This window comes from Haliaeetus albicilla, chromosome 1 (genome assembly GCF_947461875.1).
Source record: "Haliaeetus albicilla chromosome 1, bHalAlb1.1, whole genome shotgun sequence".
Classification (NCBI taxonomy): domain Eukaryota; kingdom Metazoa; phylum Chordata; class Aves; order Accipitriformes; family Accipitridae; genus Haliaeetus; species Haliaeetus albicilla.
In genome coordinates, this window is record NC_091483.1 from 57,137,044 (window position 1) to 57,161,880 (window position 24,837).

The window sequence follows — 24,837 nt, forward strand, 5'->3', positions numbered from 1 at the left end:
CTTCTGCTCTCACTGGAGAGGTGACCACAACAAACCAACAGAAATGCTTTTGGAACCCAGCACAAACAAAAGCAGGGAGAAGGCAGCCATCCCAAATCTCACATTTCATGTGTTTGCCTGTACATTGTTTTTCTTTCAAACTCTTCCACAAACAGAAAAGTTTTCTTGTGGACAACATTTGCATTTTGAACCAGCCCCTATTTTTCCCCAAGCCCAGGCTATTAGAACTATACAGATTTCAAGCTACCATAATGCAGTTGTGAAGGCTGCCAGTGCACTCTTATATTCATTGTACATGGGTGCTGCTTGCTGAGTTGGCTGCTTTTCTTCTCAGGGAAAAAAACCTAGCTTATGGGATAAGAACACTTTTATTTCTTCAAATAAACAAGCTGTATGCAACATCACTACAAAATTATGCAAATTACCTTGTCATACATATCAGACTGACGGTTCTAAAGAGACTGGAAATTGCCAAAAGATTTCTACCTCTAGGCAGACAATGCCATTATAATACGGCTTAGAGCCATGTTGCCCTACCCTACTTAGAAACTCATTTTCCTTAGACCACCACTTTCCCAGACTGTTATTTAAAAAAGATGTGCTTAGCTTTGAGGGCTTTTTTTGTTAATTTTTTTGTCTGCATACTATATGCAGTATTTAGACTTGTAGGCAATGGCATGAAAAACAGCCTAAATTAACTAGAAGCAACTAGCCATGTACCATTAAAATTGTCAGACTGAGCTCCAGGTCATGGCACAGATGGGCTGCCGAATATTTGTCACAACATGTGGCCAATCACCAGAGTGTATTTCAGATAGAATTGTTAGTGAATTGAAATAACTAGCCAAGCTATTTCATGGAGCTGAATTAAATTATATTAATTCTTTGCAAGTACAGGATATAAGCTCAAGCTAACCTTATTATTTTTTGTGTTGTATATAAAAAAAAAGCGCAGTTATTCAACTTAAGCTGATTCCTTCTATTTCAGTCTTTTCATTTTAGGTGTGTACTCCAAAGAGCTGTAGCATGTGTATTTTAGAGCTCTAAGGAAAAATGAGACATATTGAAATGTTAGATAAGAGAATCAATCACATCATAGTTACAATTCTACACAAACTTTCAATTATTGACAATTTCAGTTTGACTTCCCCTTTACTGAGCAGGGAAGACAGGGCTGGAAGTGAACAGAAGAACATACCAGTGGGTCTCACCTGTGTGTTGGGCAGAGATAGGAAAGAGGAAAGCCTTCCCACAGGAAAACCAAATTTTCTGTGGAAAGCGCTCTGGTGATATTTCACAACACCACAATATTTGGGAAAAGATGATGCAAAAATTGTGCTCATAATTGAATTTATTGAAAGCATGAATATTTGATAAGTTGTCATGAAATCCCAGTGTGGAAGTTTGTGTGGACTAAATATATCTATATATCTCTGTCTATAACTATATCTATATTTATATCTAGATCATCTGTATCTATCTATATCTATATAAAAGTAAACTGTTTAATCACTCTGATATATCAGTGTGAGGTTTAGCAGCTTAGATACGTCAGTCTTCCATTTAGTATGACAAAATAAAGCAAAATAAAACAAACTAAAACTGATGATTTCATTAAGGCCTGCAGCAGGATATTTAACTTACTGTATGAAAGTATGCAGAAAACCCATTTGTCAATTTGAAAGCACTAGTATTACACTGCACACACAAAAATGCCCGAGTGAAAATCTAAGCTGCGATCTATAGGTAGAAGTGATGAAAAGAAAGCAAAATAATGGAGTAATTGAACCTGAAAATCTGATTCACATTTTCATCATGCTGAAGTGCTATGCTCTTCTCTGAAAACAGTTATGTGTGTATTGATGATCGAGACTGAGAGTTTTGCAGAAGCTACATTTTTAGACTGTTTTCAGCTGATAGTGCTCTATTATTGCTACCATCTTTGTTTAATCATTAGGTAGAGTAAAAAAATGTTAGTTTTAGTAACAGATAATGCATAGGTTCTTCTGCTGATGAAGCCGATATGTTTCTGGTTTTCAGCTGTATCTTGCTGTGACAGGCAGTTTTAAGGCAAGGTGACTTGTTCTGTTGGCTCTGTCTTTTATGTCTTACTTCTTCTGCAACAAAAAAAAGAAACTAACCGGGGTAGCCTCACTTATGTATTCCCTAGAGTGTCTTCAGCCAGAGAACTGACAAACAGCTGGTAAACTAAGTTTAAATCATCTCTAAAGTTTTCATTTTAAAGAGCAAAGCCTGACTGAACTTGCGTTTTACTCGTACAAAACTTTCATGAGGTGAAAATCTCAGTTTCCACATAGAGCAACTCTTTTTACAGCCACTGTGGGGCAATACCTGCGATCAGTAAGGGGCTGCAGGCCCACCCCCAGAGAAGACCTGAGCTGTGGCACCCGCAGGGCAATGACACCTATCAGCTGTGCCGGCCTGAAGAAAAACTTCATTCACATATGAAAAGCAGACATTGCTTCATAGCTTTTTCCTCTTCCCTATGTCCTTCATTTTATTGCTTTTTTTTCATTCTTTCTTCTCCACGCTGCTGCCGGTGTCTCTGCCACATTTCGGCAGGGAACAGAGCCATGGGCTTCCAGCGCAGCAGTTTCAAAATGATGCCGTGGCGTCTCTCAGTACCGAAGAGCAAAGCTGTCTGTGTATGGAAGAAAGGGGATGCCCTGGCAGGGGCTGAGGGCTGCATCCCACCGACAGCAAGCTCAGGGCGAAGGGGACTGCTTTCCCGGCAGGCAGCCCAGGGGAGCAGCTGGCAGAAGCGTGTGCGTGGGACATCCCCACCCAGGCTTTGCTTGATTTACTTGCTATTATTTAACTCAGCTTCATACCTTCCATGTCCCCTGCTGTCGCTCTCACTGCTCCCTCCCCAAAATTGGCCTCAGATGCTACTATAATAATGGCGAGAGTGTGGGTTTCAGGCTGTCACAGCTTATGGCACTGCGTGTGTTGTTTTCCTCACTCTTTACTAATGTTAAGAGAGTAAACTGGGAATCAGGTGGTGGCTGATAGTATCTAAGATTCAGATTCAACATATGACTTGGACATGGCTCAGGCCATCCAAACTAAAGCATAAGATAAAAATAAGCAAGATCACGTTGCAAAATACAGATGCTGCACTGCAGCTGAGCTTTTCTAGTTAAGAGGTAAAAAAAAAAAAGAGACAAACAAGCCATAAATCTCAGGGGCCCCGTGCTCGCCTGGAACTGTTGCAGTACATTTATCATTGTTACATAACCCTAAAAGGTTTCATTGGCTCAGTTTTCATTGGCACAAACATTTTAAGTGAAATTTAATACATGCATATGTAGATCAGTCCACTGCATGTAGCTACCTGGTGGGTAATTCCCAGATGGGGATTTCTTTTTCTCTACATTGGCTTATTTCTTCTTTTTTTTTTTTTAATAGCTCAAAAATAGCATGTGGGTTATATAACTAATAAATGAAACCAGAGACAAATCCTAGCCTTAGGCACCACATAGAAGGGATGGCAACTGTCAGCCTTGACTCCCCAGTTGTCAAATACTGAATAAGATGTTAACTCCTGAACAACTCACAAGCTTGGAAATGTCACAGATATGGGTGAGTCAGGGTTATTGTCCTGATCCACAAGAAAAACATCTCTGTGGTAGCCAAGTATTTTATCTGTACAAATTAAGGTATGCGTTTAAATATGCCACTGTAAATCACTGCTAAGGTGCTCTGTAGCAATTAGCCAAGGGATTGGGCTACTGTTCTGCCATTTTGCACTAACTGGGCAGAAAGTTCAGCAGGAAAGATTACTTGGTCACCAGGAGACCTCCTACTGCCATTTCTAGTTCAGGAGGTATTCCCAGAGCTGTTTCCCTGCTACAGAATGATCTTTTAGCACTGCCCTCATTTGCACTTATGTTGGATCCCTAGGACACTCAGCCCAGGGTGAAATTTAGAGAAGCTGGTCTGTGTATCATAATATTACATTCAGGGGTTCACAAGTGTAGAAAACTGTTGCTTTTCATGGTGGGTGAGCTCAGAATACCATGTAGGTATCCCTCACCCTTGGAAAATAAGGGAGAATTTAAGAAGTTGTTGAAGGAAACTATTATTGGGTCAAAAAAATACTGAGGAGCTTTTCAAATCTGTCATGGAGGAAAGACAACCCCCTATTGAATCATCACCTTTTTTGAGCACAACATCTGATTTATTCCTGAAGGGATCCCATACAATTTCTGACTTTAAATTGAAAGATCCAACAGAAATCTGTGAAATAACTTGGCTGAAGGCCAATATATTTATGCCAAAGATAAATTTGCACATGAAAGGTGCAAAAGCAATAAGGAAGACAGAAGACAAAGGCAATGGAGATCAATTAGCTAATTAATCTTGAAGTAAACATTCTCAGCCTCACCATCTTATTATGTAAAAAAAGTAGATACTGCTAGCTTGGTTTAAATGGAAAAATACATATGTAGTTTTTTTCTTGGAATACCATGTAAATCTCTGATGTTTTAAACTGAGTAGCATCCAACCTAACATGGTGGCTTTAAAAAGAAGAGAAAAAAAAAATTTAAAAATGTGATTGGCTCCTCCTTATTTTTTGCTTTACGAATTCCTTTCTAATTTGAATTGTTGCCAGCTCTTAAAATGAGTTTACATATTAAAAAATGACTGGTTAAAATGACATGCTTATAACTGACAGTGTACGATTTCTGCTTCTTGAAGTGTCCTTTAGCTGCGATTAATGCCAGTTGTATTGGCAGAAAACAATGTTTGCAACTGCTACACTTCGAAAACCAATGAATTAATGGAGGACTAAGCTGTATTTGCATGCACTTGACCACTACTAAGTAAACTCCGACTGCAAAACTTAGAAATTGGTATTTGCCAATGTTTTCTTTTCTGTGGTTATTGCTGTTAATGATGGCAGGAGTTTGGCCCAATTTTCAGATCTAATAGGATCTACAGGGCTGGGAGATACATTTTCTATAGGTATGCAGAGAAAACTGGACAGGGAAATGACAAAATGAGCATGGCTTCATCACAATGTTATTCCTTTGGTCCCAACACTGACTGTAACTGCCTGTGGACCTCACCTTTCCCAGGGATACAAATACAGTGTTTGCAGGGAACTTGTGGCTCAATAAAAAATGCCTGAGTAGCAGCTCAGAAAGCTGTTCCCTGTATTCTTCTTGCTCATTGTCGTAAGGTGGCTTTTCTCTTGCATACTAGGAAGGGAGCAGGAATGGACCATGGGCTTTTTTCTGCAATCAGCAGAGAAATATTTCGAGCCCAGGGGAGTTAGATTTCAAAGTTACCTCACGTTTCCCAGAGTCACCAACTTAGACTTCAAAGGCGACATAGTGACATTAAGGAGAAGAAAGAAAAGGCAGCACATTTTAATCAATAAAAAATTCTCCTTGCTATGATCTCTTTCAAACATGGGCATTCAGAAGCAGTTATAAAATTTCTTTGAATCCTCTGTTTATTTTGAAGCAGAGGATGGTGATATGTTTCAGTATGCTGCAATTTACAGAATGAAATTAATTTGGGGAGGATAGTTGGCTGCTTTTTGAATAAACATCTGAAAACTTCTTCATAGCAAATGTACTGCTCAAAGCATGAGTCATAACGGTAGCATAAAAGGGAGATTGTAGCCCTCCTGAACAGGTTGGCCAGTCTTGTGTTTGAACTCTCTACACAGAGCAGCCTACATTTTTGCTGGATTACCCAGTGGTATCTATAGAAACTATGCACTTGCATCTTCAGATCCAAAAATAAACAAGTAGGACTACTGTTTTTTACCTGTCCCTCTCAAGAGCAGGCAAGAAATAGCTCTCTCCCTGCCCTAAAATAAAACCCAAAATGTTCCTGAACATTCCAAAATGTTCAGTAAGATTAAAAGAGACTTGTTCCAGTTCATCATAGAGCACTTATGAAATTGTCCCCCCATGATTTATCTGCCAGAAAGAGTTAGTTTAATTTTTCTGAATGCAAAATCTTTATAATCCATTAAATTTACTATAATTTCACACTGAACTAAAAAAGACTTTCCTAATTCAACAATGATTTAGTCAGACATTTTTAATTTTGGAAATGGGCAAATGTGATTCTCTTTTAATTCTTTCTTTTATATTCCCGCAGTCATTAACTCCACAGAATAAGACTATTAAAAACACTTAAGGAACAGTAAAATTCCTGTGGACATTGGAATGAGACCCAAGTTCCTAAAAGACTTTGAAGAGATCAAAATAAGAATCATATAATTGCTTAATCATAGTCAGTTAAAAACATGGGGGGGGGGGCGGGGGGGGGAAGAACAGAACTTGTTTCTAAGCTCCACCACTTCCTTAATAGTTTGGAGTTTTGCTGGATGCCAGGGGGAGCTCCTATCTGTACTATGAAAGAAGACAGTAGAGCTCCTTACTCTTGCAATCAAACCATTCTCTCAGAAAACTTTTTCTCCTGCCTGCAGGGATTAATTTCAATAGCTCCTATCACCCTAATCCAACAGACTGCCATCTTTTATTACAACACATAGAGAATCCTGGAATCAAGATTTTAATTCCTATTTGCCCTGCATCCCCCACATACAACTCTGTGTCCTTATTTTAATCTTCTCTCCCACATCCTTTCACAGAGTAAGCCTTACTATAATGCAGTGTGAACTGTGGTGTTGCTCATGTACTTAAATGATCTTATGCTGTGTGACCAAAGCACGGGAGTTAAAACAGGAGAAAAAATATGTAATCCTGGGAGAAGGCATTTGATATGTGATAGCCAACAGCTATTTCATCTACAATATAAAAACCGGATTTATGCAGATGTCATAGTTTCTGAAAGCTGGGCTTTGGCAAGAATGACAGCACAAGCAGCTCGGTCCTGTGAAGATTAGGCACCTCTGCATCTGTGCAGAAACAAACCGTTAGGTGCATGGGAAACTTTAAACGCACACGGGGTGTCACCCGTGGCTCTTATGTGTCCCTGGCATTAGACAGCCACAGCGCAGACCACTGGTCTGCACCACCAGGCTTAGATGTTTTATTCTGTCTAAAGACTTTACCTTTTCCATGGAAGAACGGGAGTCCTTGGCACCTTCTGGAGTCCTGGTCTCCGTTAGTACCCATCAGGGACCTATTTGAGACCTCTATGACTCCAAGCCCTTGAGTTTTTTTCCCATGGAAACCTAGGTGATGGGGTTGGAGGAAAGCACATATGTAGATCTCATCCTGATACCGAGTTAAAATACAGCCTAATAGGGTCACATCCAGATTCAGGAGGTGAGAAATCCTGCCCGCTCTCACAAAACAGACACCTTTAGTTCCTGAGTTATCTGGACATGGCCCATATAGTTTCTAAAAATCTTACTTGATGCCTATAAATAAGTATCCTCTATTTAGTATCCTGAAAGTCAGTGTTCAGATTAACTGACTCATTCATTGGAATGATAAATGAGTCATTTTTTATCATGTATTGAGAGGGCAGAGACGTAGGGAAAAAAATGAACACAGAGAATAAGCTGTGATGCAGGAGGACACAGGATGGCTGTGGGAACTGAAACAATATAGGAACACAATAAAATAAAATATGTTGTTCTTTCCCAGGAAAGGAAATCTGTGGGGTTTAGGTTTTCATGGAGAAATGTGACCATGAAAGGGAACTTTTTTTTAATTGGCAAAAGAAATTCACAGCCCTTCTCTTTTAGCAATTCTATCACTTTTTTTTCATGTTCATTTCTGGAAACCTAGCATATACATTTTCTTATGTGGCTGCTCAAGCAGGGGTGGCTGCTCTTTCAGGACCCTCTAAAGGACAAAGTTTGAACAAAAATGGCAGTTTCTTGAGGAGGAGGATCTGCTTTGTGAATTACAAGCTTTTTGGGACAAGAGCTATCTCAAATGATGATGCCTCAAGCTCTGTCATTTGAAATAATGTGCCATTTTTAAGCTTTCAAAATAGGTCCATGAAACAATATGAAAGGAAAATTAATCTTAGAAATCAGTATTGTAGTATGTGTTTGTAAAAGAAAAAAAGATTTGTGTCCAAACACTTGATGAATAAGGATTTCAACATTGAAATACTCTGCTTGGATTACAAGAAGTTTTTCTTGTTCTCAACATGACAGAGCAGGGTATAAATCTGTGAAGCAACACTACAAATGTTGTCTTTATCAAACAATTAAAAAGATATACCTTGTTGCAAGACAAGTGCCAGAATTTCTAAAAGTAATTTCTAGAGAAAACATCAATATTTCCTATTTCCTGAAAGTACAGAAATATTTCCCAGCTACCTATTGCTCCCTGACAATAATTTTGAGTGAGTTATGTGCGTACATATTAAATATAAGATTCTTTATTGTGTTAATTTCCATGTCACCTTATGGCCTCACAGATATCACTGAATATTCCTTCCCACCACCACTTGAAGGTAACAAAAATACTCAGTTCAGTAAAAAGGAACCTGGAGTATTTTTGCAAAGGCGGCAGGTATACAGACAGGGAGGGGTTAAGGAGGAAAACACAGAGTTGCTGAGGAGAGGGGAGGAAGTCTGAGAGATCCAGAGGTAAGGCTGCTACCAAAGGTTACTACCTTCCATTCAGGGAAAAGACTGACATTTCAGCCTGTACTTCTTCCTAACCTTCTCTGGCAATCAGAAGAATGATGGAGTCCTCTCATCTCCATAGTCTCTGCTTTCTTTTGTGTCCTACTCTAATCTCACCCTGATCTAATTTCTAATCTATCAATGGAGTACTGCGATCCAGGAAGATTTTAAGCTACGGTTTTCAAATGTCCATTAACATTAAGAGACTTTAGTTGTATAAAAGCTTGCACTGTTTTATCAATACTCGCTACTATGACTCATCACTACTGTACCAAGTAAGGCTTTGAAATCTTTTCCTAGGCTTTCAGTTTTTTAAAATATGCACCTCAACAATAAGTAGGATGTCAACAAACATACCTGACTAATTTCAGATAGAAATCAGACACTTTGAGATATACCTGATGTTGATGCTGACATTTTTTTGCTGTTGATTCACTCATTTTGGATTATATCCAAGTGGGAAGAGAGAAGGAAGAAGAAGGGAGCTTTTGTAAAGTAAGAACCTAAACTCCTTTTAAGGACAAGGGAAAGAGGTGAGGACCTCTCAGGGGAGATTCAGACTAGCTATGGGAGTCTTCTCACCTATGGCTGGATTGGGACTGGTTAGGAATTCCAAACACCTACATCCATAGGAAATCCAGTACTCCAAACCATCCTGTGAGGGCAGACATCTCAAAAGTACACAGGGATCTCAAAAAGAAAAAGAAAAAAAGGACTACAGTAATAGAGAGACAGAGACCCTTTCCTTGAAACAGGTACTAAAGTTTAAAGTAATGGGAAATACCAAGTGCAAAATGTTATGTGTGTATAAATTTAGGCAACTGTAAGAATAGGTCGCACTCTGAAGTGAAAGGACTGGGTCACCCTAGGATTTAGCAGAACTGCCAGGCATCCAAACCTCAATACAGCTAGACAGAAAAGTTTTTCTCAGCATTTCTGAGCACCTGCGGCCCCCATTTATAAATTGAATATCAAAAGCAGTGGATGTTTAGAGGACTATGCTGCATTTTACAGAGAGTTTGTCATCACTTGCATCTATTCTACTCTGAAATAGAATACTTGTTTTCTTATCCCATACACCTGTGGAAGAGATGTTAAGAGAATATTTGTGATTGGTACTTGATTTACTTGGTAAAATTCAATAGCTTTATATTTATAAAAACATTTGAATACAAAGAAATTTTCCTTTCACAATACTGTCTAGTATGTCTTATCTCCCATCCTTTTGTACAGCAGATAAAAAAGAAATGGAAGATGGAAGAAATTGCCCATACTGAATTATTAAGACTTCTCTGAAATCAAGCAAGTCAGAAAACCTTGAAAGAGCTTCTATCTGAGAGACTACCTATTACAGAAAAGTTGGAAACATGAGCAACTAGTGGCATATTGACTTCTAAAATGGTTTTGAATGTTGAATGTTCATATTTGCCTGAACTGTGCCAAAACAGAAATTCAAAAGCTTCATCAGAGTGTTTTGATTTGATGCCTTTGAAGAAGTTTGTTGATCCCCTGCCAGAAGAAATAGCCATGCTGTTCATGTTTGAAAACATCTTACTCAAAAAGATGAAAGTACTTCTAAACTGTTACTTGTCTATATAGGACAACAGAGGTCCGACAATTAAAAGACTTAGTATGGGCTTTGATGAAATTAATTGCCTTTGCCAAGAAACTTGGCAACACTGACTCTGTTATTTCAGTAGAAAAAAGAATTTGACAAAAATGACATCTCTATAAAAGCTTAATAGGTTTGGATGTTTTTAGCTTATTTAATACATAAATGACATTCTAGATATCCTCAAAGAAGGATCAATAAATTGTAAGGTAACATTGTAGCAATCTAAAGATAAAGCAACAAAAAAACCAGATTAGATGCCAAATCAGTCGTCTAGTCTAATATGTAACAATGGAAGAAAGCCTTATCATGCTTTTGGAGCATAAAAGAGCAATTGTTTGAACAGAAATATCCACAAAAGTAAATTCCTCCTACCCCATGGATGAATCTGTTAATTAACAAAATATGCTTTCTATTGAAAGATGTTCCTTGATTATGTCTTGTATTATTTCCTCTGCTAAAATTAGCAGAAAGGGAAGCATAATTCAGTGGGAAACCTGACCAGAGAATGTAAAAAGGCATGAGAAGTAGTTTTGCAGCATACCATTATCCTTCATTTGCTCTAAGGAAAAATGAGGTTTTGCAATCAATTTCTTAAGAATTTTATTTTCTGTGTGAGACGAGTCCCACTGCAGGCAGGAGAGGTATGGCCAGAAAAGATAATGAATAAGGAATTCTGTATCTACATCAAGGTAGAAAACTGTCTGCATAGCTCCTGAAAGATCACTTTTTACAATGCAAAAATATGAGAATTTAAGACCTAAGGTCACCATATTTTCCTTGTGGATGCCATACTACAGACGTCTTTAGGTAAGGAATGAAATCAATATGCTGTTGGCCATTCCTACCTTACTGGCAAATTCTCTCTGCAGTATATCTCACAAAAACCAGCGTGATCCATCGATAGTCCCAAGCCAGAAAATACATTAGACGATGCTGCAGCTCCTTTCCCCTGCTGGGTGTGCATCGTGCCTCCATCCCAGTATAGACTGCAGAGAGGGCTGATGTACCTCTGTAACGAGTTGCTCACCATAGAAACAGTCACTGAAAGTTAATCTCAAAAATCCCATGGAAGCAAAAAAACCAGGTTTACTTCACAGGGAATTCAGCTTTCCACAGCAGGGTTACAATCACAACAGCTGGCCTTTCTAACAAAGACTACAACTTCTTCTTGATAACTGACTGAATCTAGTAAGGATGGATGGCATAGTCATCAAGGAGCAACACAGCTCTGATGACTGCAAACAGTAGCAGTTCCTGATTAATACCCTATTCAGAATCAGACAAACATGATCATTCCCTCCTGCTTCAGGGAAAGGTTTGTTATTTTAAAAACTATCTTGAATATAGGTTATTATAGGTTATTTGCTGGTACTTCCATACTGATTATAATGGTTTGTATCAATTTCAGAAGTGCACCGATTGCTTTGCACACATACACACACATGCTCACATACATTGCTACTAGTAGCAGCAGCATTCTTTAGAGCTAGCCAGGTATTACACATATAAATATTTTTTTTGTTCATCAGAAAATGCTAATTATTGAAATGAAAAGTTCTACAGAAATACTTTTCTGTACAACTTTGTTTAAAAGTAAATTTTGCATGTTTTTGTTTTTGAATTTTGTTAACAAAACCCCCTCTTGGTCTTTCTAAAATGCACTTATAAATTATTACATAGTAAGCTAATAGATGAACGAAAAGAACTTCACTGAATTTTGGATATGAATCTAAATACAGTTATTTGTAAAGGTTGAATTCATAGATATTTGTCCATGAGCTCTGATTTTCAGGTTCAGGCATGACTCACCAAGCAAAGAATTTGTATGTACATCTGAGCATTTCTTCAGGTTTCTCCTAGCTATGTCAGCAAGAGTGCTGTGGAATGAATTTTTGCATAACACTGTCTAATTGCTTCTTAATGTGCATTTCCCAATCACGTCGGTTACATGATTTTACAAAATTAATTAAAAATAAATCCTTCCCTTGACTCTGCTTAGGCTTTTATCAAGAGTTTTCAGTCTTTTTTACATGAGGAAAATATTTTTGACAAAGAAAAAATGGATAAAACAATAAAATGTTGATAAAATCAAAGTATTGCCAGTTCTACAGAGAACACATTTTCTGTTGAGAATTCATTTTGATAGATTCGTGACCAGGTTCTGCTATTTGTCATGAGACAGAAACTAATGTAATTTTTCAATGTTTTCTTTCCATACTAGATACAGACTTGAAGATGTACAATAGTCAAATCTATTTCCAAGCAAAGAGTTAGCCATGGTTTATAATCTTGAGTATACTGGGAAGAATTTCTCACTGACTTATCCCTTAAATCTCCATTGTGAGGGAGTACAGTGCATTATTAGTTTAGTGTTTTTGACATCAACTTTGGTATAGAAACCTTTCATGAGTTAAAATGAAACCCAGAACACTAGCACTTCATTTTTTTTGTGAACTGTGATTTCCATTCAAAACTTCCTGATGGAAATATCAAAGGAACAGTTTGCAGAGGCATTCATGAAAACTCATCCCAATCACACAAGTGAAAGACTTTACAAGACTTTTCTCAGTCTAATCTCTATTGAGCTCTTGACACCAGCCCCGCACACCATTCATTTCAGCTAGGTGCTCCGTGCTTTAGGGGAGACACAGCACAGGAACAAGAATAGTGGTACAGATCAGGATTCAGCAACTAGGTGGAAACCAGTCAGGGGAAACTCACTTCTGTCTGAATTAGTCTTGCCAACATCTAGGGACACAGTTGGGTTCTGCAGAGTGATTGCTAGTGTGTATCATTATAAAATGTAGTACAAAAAAACCAAACCCAAACCAAACCTGAAACACTTTCTATTTCCCTAGTTTACCCCTCCTACACAACTCTCAGGTCAACAGATCTCTGATTCAAGTTTTAATTTTTGTTGTAAAACAGGAGAAGGACTTTGAGGCACTTCTTCCTCATTCACTAGCTGTCAGAATATTGAAATTTGCTGGAAAAATATGAAACAGTTGTATTCATACCTTTTCTTTCCCTCCATAGGGGCAATGGCATCTATGTCTGTCAAGCAATGAAGGGAATCTGAGCAGAGACAATTCATCTGAATAACTCAGTTTAGGGGATACATTCTCTTACCTGGAAGGCTGTGCAAAACAAGGTGGTAGTGGGAGCACAGTGGATCCTTTCCTGGCAACCCAGGCTGCTGCTCAAGTTGAGATACAGGAACAGATCCTACAGGGTATTTCTTTAGCAAATGAGGACCAAAAGAGAAAAGACCAGAGCCCACGTAACTGTGGGTCAAAGTTCACTTGGCTTTCATCATGAGCAACCTGGAGACTGATGGCTCTCTTTTGAGGCAGACATTTAACTTCAGCAGTAACGTTTGCCCTGAGGTAACACAGTCATTATCGCCATATTCTGGTAGCAAGAGCTAAGCAGAGGTGAACAATTGTATTGGCTTCGTGTGGCAAGGTTTTGGTAGTGGAGGGGAGTTACAGGGGTGGCTTTTGTGAGAAACTGCTGGAAGCTTCCCCTGTGTCCAACAGAGCCAATGCCAGCCAGCTCCAAGACGGACCCACCGCCGGCCAAGGCCGAGCCCATAGTGGTAACGCCTCTGGGATAACATTTTTAAGAAGGAAAAAAAAGTTGCGGGACAGACACAGAAAAGGCAGCCAGAGAGAGAGTGAGAATATGTAAGAGAAACAACCCTGCAGACCCCAAGGTCAGTGAAGAAGGAGAGGAGGAGGTGCTCCAGGTGCTGGAGCAGAGATTCCCCTGTGGCCCGTGGGGAAGACCATGGTGAGGCAGGCTGTCCCCCTGCAGCCCAGGGAGGTCCATGGTGGAGCAGATATCCACCTGCAGCCCAGGGCAGACCCCACGCTGGAGCAGGTGGATGCCCGAAGAAGGCTGTGACCCCATGGGAAGCCCACGCTGGAGCAGGCTCCTGGCAGGACTTGTGGAACCTTGGGGGACCCACACTAGAGCAGTGTGCTCCTGAAGGACTGCACGCCATGAAAGGGACCCACACTGGAGCAGTTCGTGAAGAACTGCAGCCCATGGGAAGGACCCACATTGGAGAAGTTCATGGAGGACTGTCTCCCGTGGGAGGGACCCCACGCTGGAGCAGGGGAAGAGTGTGATGAGTCCTGTCCCTGAGGAGGACGAAGTGGCAGAAATAACGTGTGATGAACTGACCGTAAACCCTGTTCGCCATCCCCCTGCGCCACTTGTAGGCGTAGGTAGAGAATCTGGGAGTGAAGTTGTGCCCGGGAAGAAGGGAGGGGTGGAGGGAAGGTGTTCTGAGATTTGGTTTTTTTTCTCATTACCCTACTCTGGTTGATTGGTAATAAATTGAATTAACTTTCCCCAAGCTGAGTCTGTTTTGCCTGTGATGGTAATTTGTGAGTGATCTCTCCTGTCCTTATCTTGACCCACAAGCCCTTTGTTATATTTTCTCTCCCCTGTCCAGCTGAGGAGAGGGGAGAGATAGAGTGGCTTTGGTGAGCACCTGGCCTCCAGCCAGGGTCAACCCACCACACCAATCTGGTGGCATAGGATGACATTCCCAGTTTGGACCAGTTATGGCCTTAATCAATTGCTATTACTCCTTCTGTGTGAATGGGAAAGGCACTGAGGCAAATGTAAGGGGCCTTACCATACCTGCAAGAAATTTCAAATAAAACTTGCAGCTAGTTCACTGTATATTTCCTAAAGTGCCTATAAAGATAAACCCTAAAATATCTCCAAAGACATTAAAGAATCTCATGCAACCTCCCATTGAGCCCACCCTAAATGCTACAACCAATAATGCTCAGCCCATGGAGAGTGTCCTCAGTTCTTATAGGAAAGTACTCTAGCTCAGAGTGGAAAGCTGGCAATCAGGATAGCCAGAAACGAGAGTTAATTTTAGCAGCCAGATTCCCTAGCAGAGTTCTACTGACTGCAATAGGTACTTTGCTTTTTACATACATCAAGGATCTGGGTGTCTCTCTCTGAGCTGCATTTTGAAGGGAGTTTTCATCAAACTCTTTTCCCCTGATTAGTCCATAAAGGTAAATTGGGCTTCAGTACAAGTGTTTTGAAAACCAGCATGGGGCATGCACGAGTGATCTATTTTTCATCCAATTAGGGAAAACAAGATGTGTCTTAGACTTCCTACTGTGCGTAGAAACTACCTCCCACTCATACTTGCATTCTTTATTAATTCAGCTGTACTTCCTCCATTAACTCCATCCTCTGCAGTTCCATGTAATTTGGTGTCATTCACAGCACACTGACTAAATGACAGGTATGGAAAATCTGTTTTCTGTTCAAAATTCTTACATTATAAAGAATTGGGGAATCTGTGTGAAGGAGCTTTAAGATAGTTCCTTGTCAGCCAAGCCCGGGTGGCCTAGCACTGTACCTAGTCTTTAAGTTTCTTGAGTTTTGAGACTTGTGTACCACACTCAGTTCTTCAACTTGCTTTTCTTCTTGAGCTTCTTTTTTATATTTGAAAGGTGACAAGAGAAATGCATTACAATATTGATAGTATATTTTTATGCTCTCCAGCAGCTCTGATGGTGTGCATGTGATGAGGGGACGTTTGCATGGGACAAAATTAATTGATTTGCAGTTCCTGTTTTCCCCATCAGAAACATTGCTGTGATTCTGGACTGTCCAATAGGACCAACTAAAAGAAGTTTTGTTAGTTTTTCCCTAGTAAATTACTTTGAGTAGAACTGCAGAAGCTGAGAACTTCACATTGTTTCTTGATATTTCCTGTAGTACACGTCTGAATACCAAAGCCTATGTCAGCAATAGGAATTTTCCATATTGCTTTTCCTACCCTGTAACACCAAACTCATTATCTTCTTCTGTGGACACATATTTAGCTAACGGTCGCAAGAGCATTCCAGATGCCTTTAGAGGGCCTTGAACAGAATAAACAAGAAGACAAAAAAAAGAAAGATACGAATTAGAAGAACACATAGGTGCACATTCCACGATAAAGGGAACTTGGCACAAAGAACCTCAATTGGGCAGTTTATCTTGACCAATTAGACTGAGACAAGTTTTGCATGTTTTAGTTAGTATAACCAGTTATGTCTTATGTTTATGTGCATGTATAGTGTTGATATAACCAATCATTAAGTGTAACTAGGTGCGTGGACAGCACGTGATAATGTGTGTGTAACCAATAGTAAAATAGCTAAACGCACGTACGGATGTAACCAATGTATAAAAATGATGTCTGATGCTCTAGTAAAGTGTCTTCAACTATGATTATATTGATCTGTCGTTGAGACCATTATTATGCTCCCGCATTCTTCTATTTGGGTACGTATTTTTTCAGCTTGTACCCCAATCTTTTGATATCTGATCTGGAACAAAACGAACACACAGTTTGCTATCAAAGATCATTCTTGAGGCTTCAGCCTAACATGCTTATTTCCAATAGATTTTACATCCTGCCTTTTACAGGCAGTTCAATATAACCTACAGAGTGTGATCTACTGTCGTGGTTTAACCGCAGCCAGCAACTAAGCACCACACAGCTGCTCACTCACTCCCCCCCTGCAGTTGGATGGGGGAGAGAATCAGAAAGGTAGATATGAGAAAACTCGTGTATTGAGATAAAGGCAGTTTAATAGGTAAAGCAAAAGCTGCGCATGCAAGCAGAGTAAACCAAGGGATTCATTCACCACTTCCCATCGGCAGGCAGGTGTTCAGCCATCTCCAGGAAAGCAGGGCTCCATCACGTGTAATGGTTACTTGGGAAGACAAAACACTGTAACTCCAAATGTCCACCGCCTTCCTTCTTCTTCCCCCAGCTTTATATGCTGAGCATGACGTCATATGGTCTGGGATATCCCTTTGGCCAGTTTGGGTCAGCTGTCCCAGCTGTGTCCCCTCCCAACGTCTTGTTTCCCCCCCCCAGCCTCCTCACTGGTGGGGTGGGGTGAGAAGCAGAAAAGGCCTTGGCTCTGTGTGAGCACTGCTCAGCAGTAACAAAAACATCCCTGTGTTATCAACACTGTTTTCAGCACAAATCCAAAACATAGCCCCAGACTAGCTACTGTGAAGAGAATTACCTCTACCCTAGCCCAGACCAGCACATCTATAATGGCAAATACCAAAGGCAAATGCATATGATTTCAAAATATATGTGAGACCTATACTTAGGGAAGAACAACTTTTTTTTAGTAACTTTTCTTTTCCTCCTTAATTTCATGTCATTTCCTGTATTTTTTCCTAAAACTTAGTAAAGCAATCTTTTATACTTTATTTGAAAAACAAAAAAACCACAACAACAACAACAACAAATTTCTTATTTACAGTTTTGCCAAAAGTAACTTTAAGAAAATTGCATGATGTTCTGTTGCATTGACTTTGTTTGAAAATACTTTTCCTAACTTTACTTGAACTGCACATGATGTTTTGTGAAAACAAAAATGATAAGGTTAATTTCCCCAGGTTTCATACAGTTTTTAATTCCTATTGCAATAAAAAACTGATTTGCATTAATTTCGTCTGGTTTGATTCCATAAAATACTATCAACACAGTAAGGAATCAACTAGAAAACAAGAAAACCTACCTGGACTCGTGCAAAGCATTTGACACTGTCCCGCACAACATCCTTGTAAGTTGGAGAGACATGGATTTGATGGATAGACCATTCAGTGGATAAGGAATTGGCTGGATGTTTGCACTCAAAGAGTTGCAAGACCAGTGTGTCTAGTAATAAGTGGGGTTCCTCAGGGTTCGGTATTGGGACCAGCGCTGTTTAACACCTTTGTCAGTGACACGGACAGCGGCATTGAGTGCACCCTCAGCAAGTTTCCCAATGACACCAAGCTGTGTGGTGTGGCCAACACCTGGAGGGAAGGGATGCCGTCCAGAGGGACCTTGACAGGCTTGAGAGGTGGGCCTGGGTGAACCTCATGAAGTTCAACAAGGCCAAGTGCAAGGTCCTGCACGTGGGTCGGGGCAATCCCAAGAACAAGTATAGGCTGGGCAATGAGTGGATTGAGACCAGCCCTGAGGAGAAGGACAGGTTGCCCAGAGTGGATGCCTCATCCCTGGAAGTGTTCAAGGACAGGTTGGCTGCGGCTTTGAGCAACCTGGTCTAGTGGAAGGTGTTCCTGCCTGTGGCAGGGGGGCTTGGAACTAGATGACGTTTATAAGGTCCCTTGAAACCCAAACCATTCTACAATTCTATAAATATATCAACAGATAAAAAATAACAGTTTATCATTTACCATTTTAGTTCTGAAGCATTTCCTCTCTTTATCTCTGATAGTCCTGGGAGGATGATAATATTTTATAATAAAGAAACAAGTAAAAAGCAAGTGCAATCATCTTCAGATACCGTAGATGTTCACACAAAGGAAATTGCTGCTGAAAGGAATATAGACATTCCAGAATTGTAAAGTATGTTAGGAGGAATTTATCCAATTTCTTAGGCTTCATATAGCAAAACTTACATTACTTTCATGTTTCATACACAAAAAAAATTCTTCTCTGTTTAATGGAATTCCAGATAATAGAATCAGAATACCTTTGGAGAGAGGAATGAGGTGTTCCAAAGAAATCTATTTCAGCTCTACTCATTGGCTGAAAGACTCGCAGAAATGCATTTCACACGCTTTATTTCAATACCACTGGCTGATATGGTTAGTCTTGTCTGGAATTAAGATTTGGCTGAGCTGCAAGCATTATTTTTTTATCGGAAGACTTAAACTAGCAATTTGGTATAAGTACAAAAACTGTAAGTGCAAAAAGCTACAGAATTGTTTCTAAATTGAATATGTCTTGCAAGAAAATAATTGCAAAACAATTTTCTGAACTTAAGAAAAAAGGGAGATTTTTATGTCTTTAAAGTTAAAGCCCATCACAGTTTACCAAGGCCAAGTAAGTTAGTTTCCTCATTTGCACCTTGGTTCATATTGCAGTCTTTCCACATTCCACTTCTGTTTGCTTGAAGTATGGAATATTCCAGTTTTCCATCTTTCAAGCAATGTGAGGCTTTTTTTCAGGATCTGGCCTGCAGCCATCCTGACCCTTTCTGTGTCATGGAAGCAGCACAGATAGAAACTTGAATACAAATGGACTGGATGCCAAGTGCTCTCTAAAAATAGGAGAAAGCTAATGGTAACAACTTGATCTTTTATCTGGAAGCAGAGCTTTCAGAAACAGGCTGGGCTGGAAGTCAGCCTGGTATTTTTCAGGCATATGGCAGCAGGTGAAGTTTTGAGGATCACCTTAAATTAATCCAAGCTTTCTGTCTAGATGTGACTTTAAGACACAGCTATCTGAATGCATGAGGAGAGTGCTAACTCACTCCAAGAAATGACTGTGTTGCAAGTTCTTTAAGCATCTTAAATTGTTAAAGTTTAAACCTAAACTAGCTTAAATCCTTAAGCATCATGATTTTCAAATTCTGTGTAGCCAGAGGCATGAGGAAAGTCAATGAAAGGTTGCCACAAGAACTACTTCTCTTCTGGCGATTCTGCCAAATTTTAACAAGTCTGATATAATGGAAAAGGAAGCCAAACAGGCTTCACTTTATGTTTGTTTTGATGTAGAGAAATCTGAAAGTCAAGTTAAAAGGTGAGCATGTCATGTATGGGGGTCTGCATACCTGTCAGCACCACCCAGTATTCTGAAGCAAGGCCCAGGATCTGTGCTTACCTTCTGCTAGGTGTCACTCACTACATGATAACTAGCTTTGGCCTTGGAATGAAGGAACTAGAAAGAGGATTTGGGGCTCACATAGCAATTTGTTTTTCTAAGGTCCACTGAGCTGAGCAAAGTTCAGTCAGATGCACCTTGTCTATTCTTTGAGATACTAGTTTAGCCATTGCAATGACACTTCAGTGCTCTTGCTCATGACTTACACATCATGAATGAAGAATCATCCATCCTTTGTGGTCAGTGAGAAAAAATGTAAATATGGAGAAGTTTGCCACAGTGTGACCATTAACTTAGAATGACAGAGACAGTACTTGGAGCTATACAACAAACACCAGAATTTTTGCCTTTTCCAAGAGAATTATTTTTCACCACTCAGTATTTTTGATTCTTCAGAAATCTCAGTCATTGCATTTCTCCCCACCATGAAACTGTCAGTTATGTTTCTCTCCTCTGATTCAAGTGGTTTATGACTCATTCCCTTATTGTTGTATGCTATACTGTAATTGTTATTTCCATTATCTGGTGTGTGAGTCATTTTCTTTGCAGCTATTTGTTACAAAGTATGATTCTCACTTCTCTTAACATCTGAGTCCCTTCTGCACTGATGATGATCATATTTTATATCCATTGAATGTGATTTATTTCCCTTTCAAGCGTTTAACTGCATTGTTTACTACATACTGAGCACTGCAAGCATCAGCTGTAGATCATGAATCTTCCCTGAACTTTTGTTCTGTGTAGTCCTGATCTATCCACTTTCCTAGGCCATTTTGTCACGACCATTTGGCAGAAGCTCTGGACTTGTCCGATTTCCTGGCATCATGCCTAAAGGTCACCAAGAAAAGAGTTTTCTTTAAGTTAACCCTCTCTCTTTTGCATATAACAAATTATGTAGCAAAATAATGAGTGAAATCCTTGCTTCTATTGAATCTAGGAGGATTTTATTATTGACTTAATGTGGAAAACCACCGAAAGTCCAAATGCCTTCATCTAACTGCTAACTGGCACCTAGCTGCTAACTGCGGTTAGGCAGAGGATAATTGTACTTCCTGAATGTATCCATTACTTGTGAATCTCATAACATGCTGTGCTATATTTGACATCAGAGTTGGCAGATATGATGGGTAAAAGCCAGCGTGTGGAAGAAGGCCAAGAAAAGGTCCATGTTCCACTACAATCTCATTTAACTATTCAGAATACCAAGATAGAAGCATTGCAGATGCTTTATCAAGGTTTTGTCCACACAGAAAAAATTTACATTCACTGATGAAAGTCTCAGAATACTCATAAGAAATAAGTATGCATACCATCATGGTAACCCAGCTCAGCAAAATAAGTAAGCTTCATGTTTAGCTAAGCTTTTGTCTTCTGTTCACAGACTTTTTTTTTTTCCCAATTTCAGTTGATGTATTTCTATATTGTTTTCCATCTGAAGAGTAAACTTCTTACCCCCTTTTTCATGATTGAAGATTGATTCAGGTTCTCTCCTTCCAAAATAAGGGAAAACTGCCTGAACATGTATTTTCTCTTTCTCATGCCCTAAAGGCAGTACCTTCTTTTCCTGCACTGCTGGTTTCACTGAACACCTCCAATGGAGAGGAAAAAGGGATACACTCAGAGTGTTCACATGTGAAGATAAGGAAAATCAATTTCTATCCCCCAAAAGGCAAAATTATTTAGTGCAAAAGTTCACTAGATGTTACCAGTTATGTTTTGTATTTCAAAAAGAGAGGAAAGAGAAAAAAAGACAGGGACTAGAAGCAGGTGTCTATAGATTTTACTCCTGTATAGCATGCAGTGGGAGCTAAAATTTCATCCCTTGCATTCCCTATTGAAGGGGCCAGATACAACAATCATGAAGGGTACATAGTTTCATCTAAAGAAAAGGTTTCATTTTAATGTGTAACAGAACACAGAATGCCAGAAGTTTCTTTAGATTCCTCAGACAAAATTGTATAATGGTAAGTACATAGTCTATATACCTTTTAACACACATGGTTTTGAAATGTAAAACTGTAATTGCCAAAATAGAATCATAAGTATCATACTTTTAAATGCTGTAATTTCAAGAATATAATACATACATTCATATCATAAGGATAGATTGTATATATTTTCCAGCTTTAGCCTTATAAGGTTATTTTGAATCAAGCTTTTACAGCAAGTAACAGAATCCAATGATTCTTTATAGGATATTATTATTTTCACATGCTAGAAAGAAAATATTTAGGAAACCCTATATCCCTAAGAATCTGCCATGTCCAAACAGAACTGAAATATTATTGAGGCCTCCAATTCCTCCTTTTCTTCCAATTTGTTTCACTGCTTGAATAAAATCATAGAATGGTTTGGGTTGCAAGGGACCTTAAAGATCATCTAGTTCCAACCCCCCTGCCATGGGCAGGGACACCTTCCACTAGACCAGGTTGCTCAGACTCCCATCCAACCTGGCCTTGAACACTTCCAGGGATGGGGCATCCACAACCTCTCTGGGCAACCTGTGCCAGTGCCTCACCACCCTCACAGTGAAGAGCTTCTTCCTTACATATCACCTACATCTACCCTCCTGCAGTTTAAAGCCATTACCCCTTGCCCTATCACTACACACCCTTGTAAAATTCCCTCTCCGGATTTCCTACAGGGCCCCTTTAGTTGCTGGAAGGCTGCTATAAGGTCTCCCAGGAGCCTTCTCTTCTCCATGCTGAACAACCCCAACTCTCTCAGGCTGTCCTCATAGGAGAAGGTGCTCCAGCCCTCTGATTATCTTTGTGGCCCTCCTCTGGACTTGCTCCAACAGGTCCATGTCCTTCTTATTTTGGGGGCCCTAGAGCTAAACACAGTGCTCCAGGTGGGGTCTCATGAGAGCAGAGTAAAGGGGCAGAATCACCTCCCTTGACCTGCTGGCCACACTTCTTTTGATGCAGCCCAGGATACAGTTGGTTTTCTGGGCCGCAAGGGCACATTGCTGGGTCATGTTGAGCTTCTTGTCAGCCAACACCCTCAAGTCCTTCTCCACAAGGCTGCTCTCAATCCATTCTCTGCCCAGCCTGTATTTGTGCTTGGAATTGCCCCGTGTGCAGGACTTTGCCCTTGGCCTTGTTGAACTTCATGAGGTTCACCCAGGCCCACCTCTCAAGCCTGTCAAGGTCCCTCTGGATGGCATCCCTTCCCTCCAGTGTGTCGACCGCACCACGCAGCTTGGTGTCGCTGGCAAACTTGCTGAGGGTGCACTCAGTGCTGCTGTCCATGTCGCCAACAAAGATGTTAAACCACCTGTCCCAATACCGATCCCTGAAGAACGCCACTTGTCACTGCTCTCCGCTTGGACATCAAGCCGTTGACCGCAACTCTTTGAGTGTGACTATCCAGCCAATTCCTTATCCACCAAGTGGTCTATCCATCACATCCTTGTCTCTCCAATTAGAGACAAGGATGTCGTGTGGGACAGTGTCAAATGCTTTGCACAAGTCTAGGTATATGACTTCAGTGATAATCAGAAAATATATATGATAATTTAGCTATTCATTGAGCTGTACTACTTCAGTCAGATGAAAATGGAAATACTTGTCATACCTAGGCAAATGTCTGCAAAGTGAATTAAAGATCATGCTTCCTCAGTGAAAGTGAATCTACAAGCATCTGCCAAATGTATGCTATAAAACATGAACAAGTTAGTTAATAATAAAATTTTATAAATCTTCTGGTATCTGAAAGAAGTTCTTCATGTCCTGAGGGAAAACCATAATATACATATCTGAGAGTAGCACTGTCTTATATTTTCCCACTTGTTTCTGGTTTTACCTTTAAAAACAAAAGAAAACAAACCCAGAAGACATTTGTATCTGATTGCTACCTAGTTCATTCATATTTATTACCACATCTTTTACAGAAACACTGTGTCCAATGGTTACATTCACCCCAGATGCATTTTAAAGGCTCTTTTGCAGAGCAGCTCTGAGCAACACAAGTATTTGGTATGTGTTGCTTGCAGGATGGCATAGATCCCAGGTATTTTGTGCTGCAATATGGATTGCAGATATATTTTCTACTTGGTCCTACACTGAACAAGTTAAACACATTGAAGGGCTGAGAACTAACTACATTCACACAGTCAGAAGGCCATTTAAATATACCAGCATACTTTTAATTTTGCAAAACATATCTATATTATGGACTGTTTCTTTTTGATTTCCCCAATTTTTTTATTCTGTTAGTTATTTATTTATAAGTACCTGCATATTTCTCTTATCTAACAATTTATTGGGCGTTCACACAGTGGGAAGCTTTGCATGTTTTATGATCTTCAGTGCTATGTTGGAAAGAGTTTAACTTCTGGTGATGCCTCTTATACCAGACCTTATATAGGCCTTTCCAAGAAAGAATTGAAAGGAAGGGACAGAGACTGAAGGCCTGGTAGGGACTAGGAGTTTGCTACTGAACCTTACTTATAGAAACAAAAAGATTACAGATCCTGCTCATGCAAGACCATGTAAAGTGGCAGACAATAGAAGAGTCACTGTGTTCTGAATGGAGTAAGAAATGTTTCAGAGCAGCAGGTGACTTTTTTCAGAGATGTTACTGAATACATTTCAATATACATGTAAGGAAAGGTTCATTTTGAGCCTTCTGCAAATGGCTGTTTATTATTATTTCTGCATCTAAACTTCAGGTTTTGTAAAGAAGAAAAATGCTGAACCAGGTTACAGAGCTAGTCCAAAAGAACATCTTCACCTATTAGTTCAAGACATTTGGCTTACTTATAGCCTTGTAAGAGGCTTGGGCAAAGAGCACTGCATGTCACGTGACCAATGTGTTCAAATGAAACCCTTTAAATGAAAAAAGAAAACACACAAGTTCAAACTAAACTAAACATATCATTCCTGAAGTTCACAAGATTTGATCTAGCTCACCTAAGCATGCTAAGCTATCTTAGCAAAGGGAGAGACGGACAGC